The sequence below is a fragment of the Anneissia japonica genome, unplaced genomic scaffold (genome assembly GCF_011630105.1).
Source record: "Anneissia japonica isolate Jap-2015-1 unplaced genomic scaffold, ASM1163010v1 scaffold287952_len401801_cov160, whole genome shotgun sequence".
NCBI lineage: Eukaryota > Metazoa > Echinodermata > Crinoidea > Comatulida > Comatulidae > Anneissia > Anneissia japonica.
The window spans coordinates 49,876-55,019 of record NW_022744320.1 but is presented as its reverse complement, the minus strand read 5'-3'; the positions used below and the strand labels follow the sequence as shown (position 1 = coordinate 55,019).

Below are 5,144 nucleotides of genomic sequence, written 5' to 3'. Positions count from 1 at the left end.
TGGAATACAAGCTATGTGGCTCGGTTCCAGTAGATACAGAGAATATTTTGTCATTCTTTACGCGTCCTACGAAATAGTGCTGTCTCGTAAGAATTTCGTAGGACGCGTAAAGAATGACAAAATATTCTCTGTATCTACTGGAACCGAGCCACATAGCTTGTATTCCAATATTTGCATTCACACCTGGGCTGTGTATATATATTGTATGGATTGCAAGTGATTTTTTTTAGTCCGCGAAAACGCTGAAACAGCCTCACTGTTGTTCTTGTTACCAAAAGTTGAAAAGCGTCTATCGTCACTAGTTTTGTACGGACATGCATGAAATTTGAAGTTCTTCGCCTTTTTTTAAGCTGGACCCCAGGGTTTTCCCCCTACACCTACAAAACAAAACAGGGGTTTCAAACTTTAAAAGCGTCCAGTGTCGCCATTTTGACCTGACGTGCATGAAATTTTGTACACATAAACTAGTGGTGATTTCAAACAAACGTTCATCGCCTTTTTTGTCAAGTTGGACTCCAGGTTTCCTCCTACACCTACAAAACAAACTTTAAAAGTGCCCAACGTCGCCAGTTTTGAATAAACGAGCAGGACATTTTGTACACATAAACTAGAGGTGATTTTCAACAAACGTTTATCGTCCTTTTTTTAAGTTAGACCGCAGGGTTCCAACTACACTTACAAAACAAAACACGGGTTTTAAACTTTAAAAGCATCCATCGTCGCCCGCTTTGAACGGATGTGTAGGAAATTTTTGTACACATAAACTAGAGGGGATTATTGCCCTTTTTTAAATTTGGACCCCAGGGTTCCCCCTACACCTACAATACGAAACAGGGGTTTTAGCAAGGGCTGTACATTACTGCTATTTACCACTACCGTAATAGTGGCACGGTCGGTTATAAGGATGTGTTCTAAAGGACTTAAGGTCGTGGGTTCGAATCGCGTATTTAGCAAGTTTGAATCGCGTATTTTTTTTTCGTTTTGTTCTCATTCATGTTCGATAAAAAAGAAAACTAACACTGAGATGCGATTCGAAGTTGCAACCTTCTGTTAAGGGTGTGTTCTAAAGAACTTACGGTCGTGAGCTTGAAACGCGTCTTGGTATTCATTTTTTTTAAAGATTTTTTTTTTAATTTTAAGTATTTTTACTCGTACAAATGATTATTTAAAAATAATGTTTATTTTTTTCTCGTACGAATAAACATTCTAATTATTTAAAAATTACTGTACTTTATTGCCATTACCACTAATAAGGCACGTCGCATGAATGGGGCGGTCGGTGGGAGTGTTCCAAAGAACTTAAGGTCGTGTGTTCAAAACGCGTCTAGGTATTCATTTTTCCCCCAATTTATTTATTTTAATATTGTACAAATGATCATTCCAAATAATGTTATTTTTTTTGTACAAATAAACATTCTAATTATTTAAAAATGTCTATCTTATTAGCTCTTACAAAAAACCCAATATAATAACTTGCGCCTGTACTGTATGTAAGCACGGAGGAACGTGCGGACCTGGTGAGCAGTCGCTTTTGTTAAAAATAAACGTTGCCTTATCGTTCATAACTCTTTACCAATCTATATTCCAGAGTCGACTTTAAAAGGAATATTTCCAGCGTTTACTTCAGCGCTGTTGTTTGCTGTTAGTCTTGTTGCCCTGGCAGTTGGATGTGTTTTCTGGGTCAAGGGTCGGGCAAATTCCCGATTTGTCTACCAAAGAATTGGAAAACAACGTGGACGAAATGTAAAACAACAACACTAAGCTGTGAACTGAAAAGTCTTTCGCTTTTATTAAAGATTCTATTTGCGTAATACATTTAGTAGATTAATAGTTGGATTTAAAAAAAATTATATTCTATAGTTGCATTACCGATTATGCTATTAGTTTTAAACTTTTGCCGCCTTTTTATAAAAGGCACATACATATATTTATTAATCTTGGCCTTGTTTTGAAATGAGGATGATTGTTATTATTAATTATTTCAAATACTTTATATTTAATGTACTAACATTTTGATTCACTTATAATTATTTTGAGTTATTGAAATTTTGAGCCCATTGATATTAGCAAATTTTTTTATTTACACTGTCTTACTGCATGTCCAATGCCTGATTTTCATAAAATCGCTACGCGCTATCGCTGACAGCTTTTGGCCAAGCTGATTATTAGTTAAATCAGGGCACCTTTCTGATTGTGTAGGGACAACTACGCAATGTATCGATTGCAGTGAACACAGTGTAGTGACTGGGAGCGATTTTAAGGAAGCCAGGCTTCCAGGTACAGAGATACAGAATATTTGTGAGTATTGCACTGTGTAACTGAACGAAATTGTTTCATTTTAATTAGTAAAGTATTAAAATAAATAAATAATACTGCTAATCATCTTACTTGTCTATGTTAAATGTTATCAATCAATCAAACACTGGACCAAATAACATATCAATCAATTAATCAATCAACGAACAAAGCCGATAAGTGAAACAGTGGCGTATTTTGAAGGAGTGGGCAGGGTTAAGTTTTTATGATGAGGGGTTGCTCGCCCAGCCTAAATCATGTATATGATACATGAGGTCATTTTGTCAACTACTTTGACGAATTGTTTTGTTAGAGTGCCGGGGGTGTGGCATGAGCTTTTATGTTGGAAACATATTCACTTAAAATCTGCATGTACAATTAAACAAGGTAAATGATTTCATAACTTACAGCCTGAGAATCTGATATGAAATTGTACACAGTTAGTATTGTTGATGAAAAAACAACAGTTATTTCGCACTGTGGCAGAGAGACGATAGAAAATAATCAGCTGGTTAAATATAAGCTTTTCAAATTTCCTAAATGGCTTTAGTTTTCGGGGATTTGCACATAAGCCTTGTTGAGGGGCTAAGCCCATAACCCCACCCATTTATGCTGCCGTCGGAGAGCTGGGCTACTCCCAGTCGGGAACATCAGACCTCAGTCGGGCAAATCCAGGTGCCACCACTGACATGAGCAGGTACACCACATGCACCCTGGTACACTGTTAATTTCAAGGAGTCAATTTAAATTCAAAAAGTGGTGTTAATAAAAAAAAGGTTCAAAACGACTCCTTTTTTAGAGTAATATCTTATCTTTGTATCCGGGTGATTCCCATCCATTTTTATGGAGTTAATAATATTCCCTTTGGGAAGTAAAAATACAAGAGTAAATATATTACTCCAAAAAAAAGAGTCGTTCTGTACTTTTAAATCCACTTTTGGGGTTTAAATTGACTCCTTGAAAATAATTTGAATAAACTACAAATCAATCAAGACTACACAAACTAACAAACTATAACTTGTCATTCTTTTATTTTTCACGAAATACATTATTCCTTTACCCCTTATAAAAAAAATCGTGCCTATAATGGCAGATTAGCGAGACAAATACCTTTCAAAAATTATTGAGCTTGTAAACTCTTATTTTACACCAGCTGCAGCAAAAGTCAAAGTGTGTTGACATGTTTGTTGGCTTCCTTTATCTTTTTAAACAATTTTGTGGATTCTAGGAAGATATAATTCTTGTTTTTTTAGGATATTGTATGGTAAAAACATAGAAGGTGCATAGTGTAGAACATTGTATTTATTTTAAGCACGCCCTCAATGTGCGTTACCCATACCAAAGATCTTATAAACACAAGATAGCGTTCTCCGGGATTTACGCGTGCAAATTCTGTAATAAGGCATGAATGGCGCCCTCTTGTTAAATTGGAAACTTTTGACCCTTGACCGCTCTGATCTGAACATACAGTACACCGCCTGTGAACAGCAGAACAGGAACCATCTCAGATCCATGGCAACAGATAGGACGCCCTCTTCCAAAACTTATTACTTTTTCTCTTCGGTAATAGCGCATGAATGGCGCTAAATGGGAAACTTTTGAACCTTGACCGACGCTTCTATTTGTTACGCGTAAATCGCGGAGAACGCTATCTTGTGTTTATAAGATCTTTGCCAATACTCATATACATGTTACAGTGGTTCCGCCAAACAGTAAAAAAAAAATTAATAAGGTGTTATAACTCCATAATACGGCGTTGTAACGCCCTAATTGCGGCGTTATAACGCCCTAATTGCGGCGTTATAATCCCCTAATTACGGTGTTATACGCCCTAATACGGCGTTATAATGGCCACAGGCTATGTTCAGACACAACGACTTACGCTAGTATCGTTAATCGAGTGGTGTGAACTTGGGCGCGGTGTAGTGAACGCCAGTAATAGGGAGCTTACGAAAGAAGACGCGGCCAGTTCTACGACGACCTAATAACTCATGGACACAACTGCGCATGCCTGATTTCGATTTGCCGTTGTCTCTAACTTTTCTTCGACGGGAAATTTGGCAATCGGCTTTGTGCAGAAAACTGCAACGTGAATTTTGTTTTGCTCAACTGCGCATGATCAATACACCACACTTTGCACGTTTTATTTACTTAGCGCTAGGCCTGGGCGCGGGTTATTCAAGCAAATTTATTAAACTAGAATACAAAAATAAGTAGAATTTCTATTAATTATGGTTATGCCTGAAGTTATAATGCATATAGGCCTGGCCTAGATCGAATTTAGAGCACAGGCCTGTATTTGCTTAGCAGTAAATAAAAGACTTGGATTCGTACTCGGATCATGAGATTGAGAGAGCAAGGTCCTTCCTTCCTACCTGAGTCTACTACCTAGGCATGATACTACTTAGCCTAGGGCCTAGGCCTAGATGCCTAGACCCTAATTAATAATAATAATTATAAGTATAGGCCTATAGCCTTGGCTGAGGCATATATGCCTATGCCCAAATGAAAAAACGCGTCTAGGTATTTATTTTTTCCCCCAATTTATTTATTTTAATATTGTACAAATGATCATTCCAAATAATGTTATTTTTTTTGTACAAATAAACATTCTAATTATTTAAAAATGTCTATCTTATTATCTTACAAAAAACCCAATATAATAACTTGCGCCTGTACTGTATGTAAGCACGGAGGAACGTGCGGACCTGGTGAGCAGTCGCTTTTGTTAAAAATAAACGTTGCCTTATCGTTCATAACTCTTTACCAATCTATATTCCAGAGTCGACTTTAAAAGGAATATTTCCAGCGTTTACTTCAGCGCTGTTGTTTGCTGTTAGTCTTGTTGC

At 36.9% G+C, this 5,144-nt stretch overlaps 1 long non-coding RNA gene across 1 annotated transcript; it reads left to right on the top strand.

Moving 5' to 3' along the window:
- Window positions 1-554: 554 nt before the first annotated feature.
- Window positions 555-2,382, top strand: LOC117119627. Its single transcript, XR_004447216.1, has 2 exons — window positions 555-613; window positions 1,589-2,382. It is a non-coding gene; the product is annotated as an uncharacterized LOC117119627 (long non-coding RNA).
- Window positions 2,383-5,144: the final 2,762 nt, after the last annotated feature.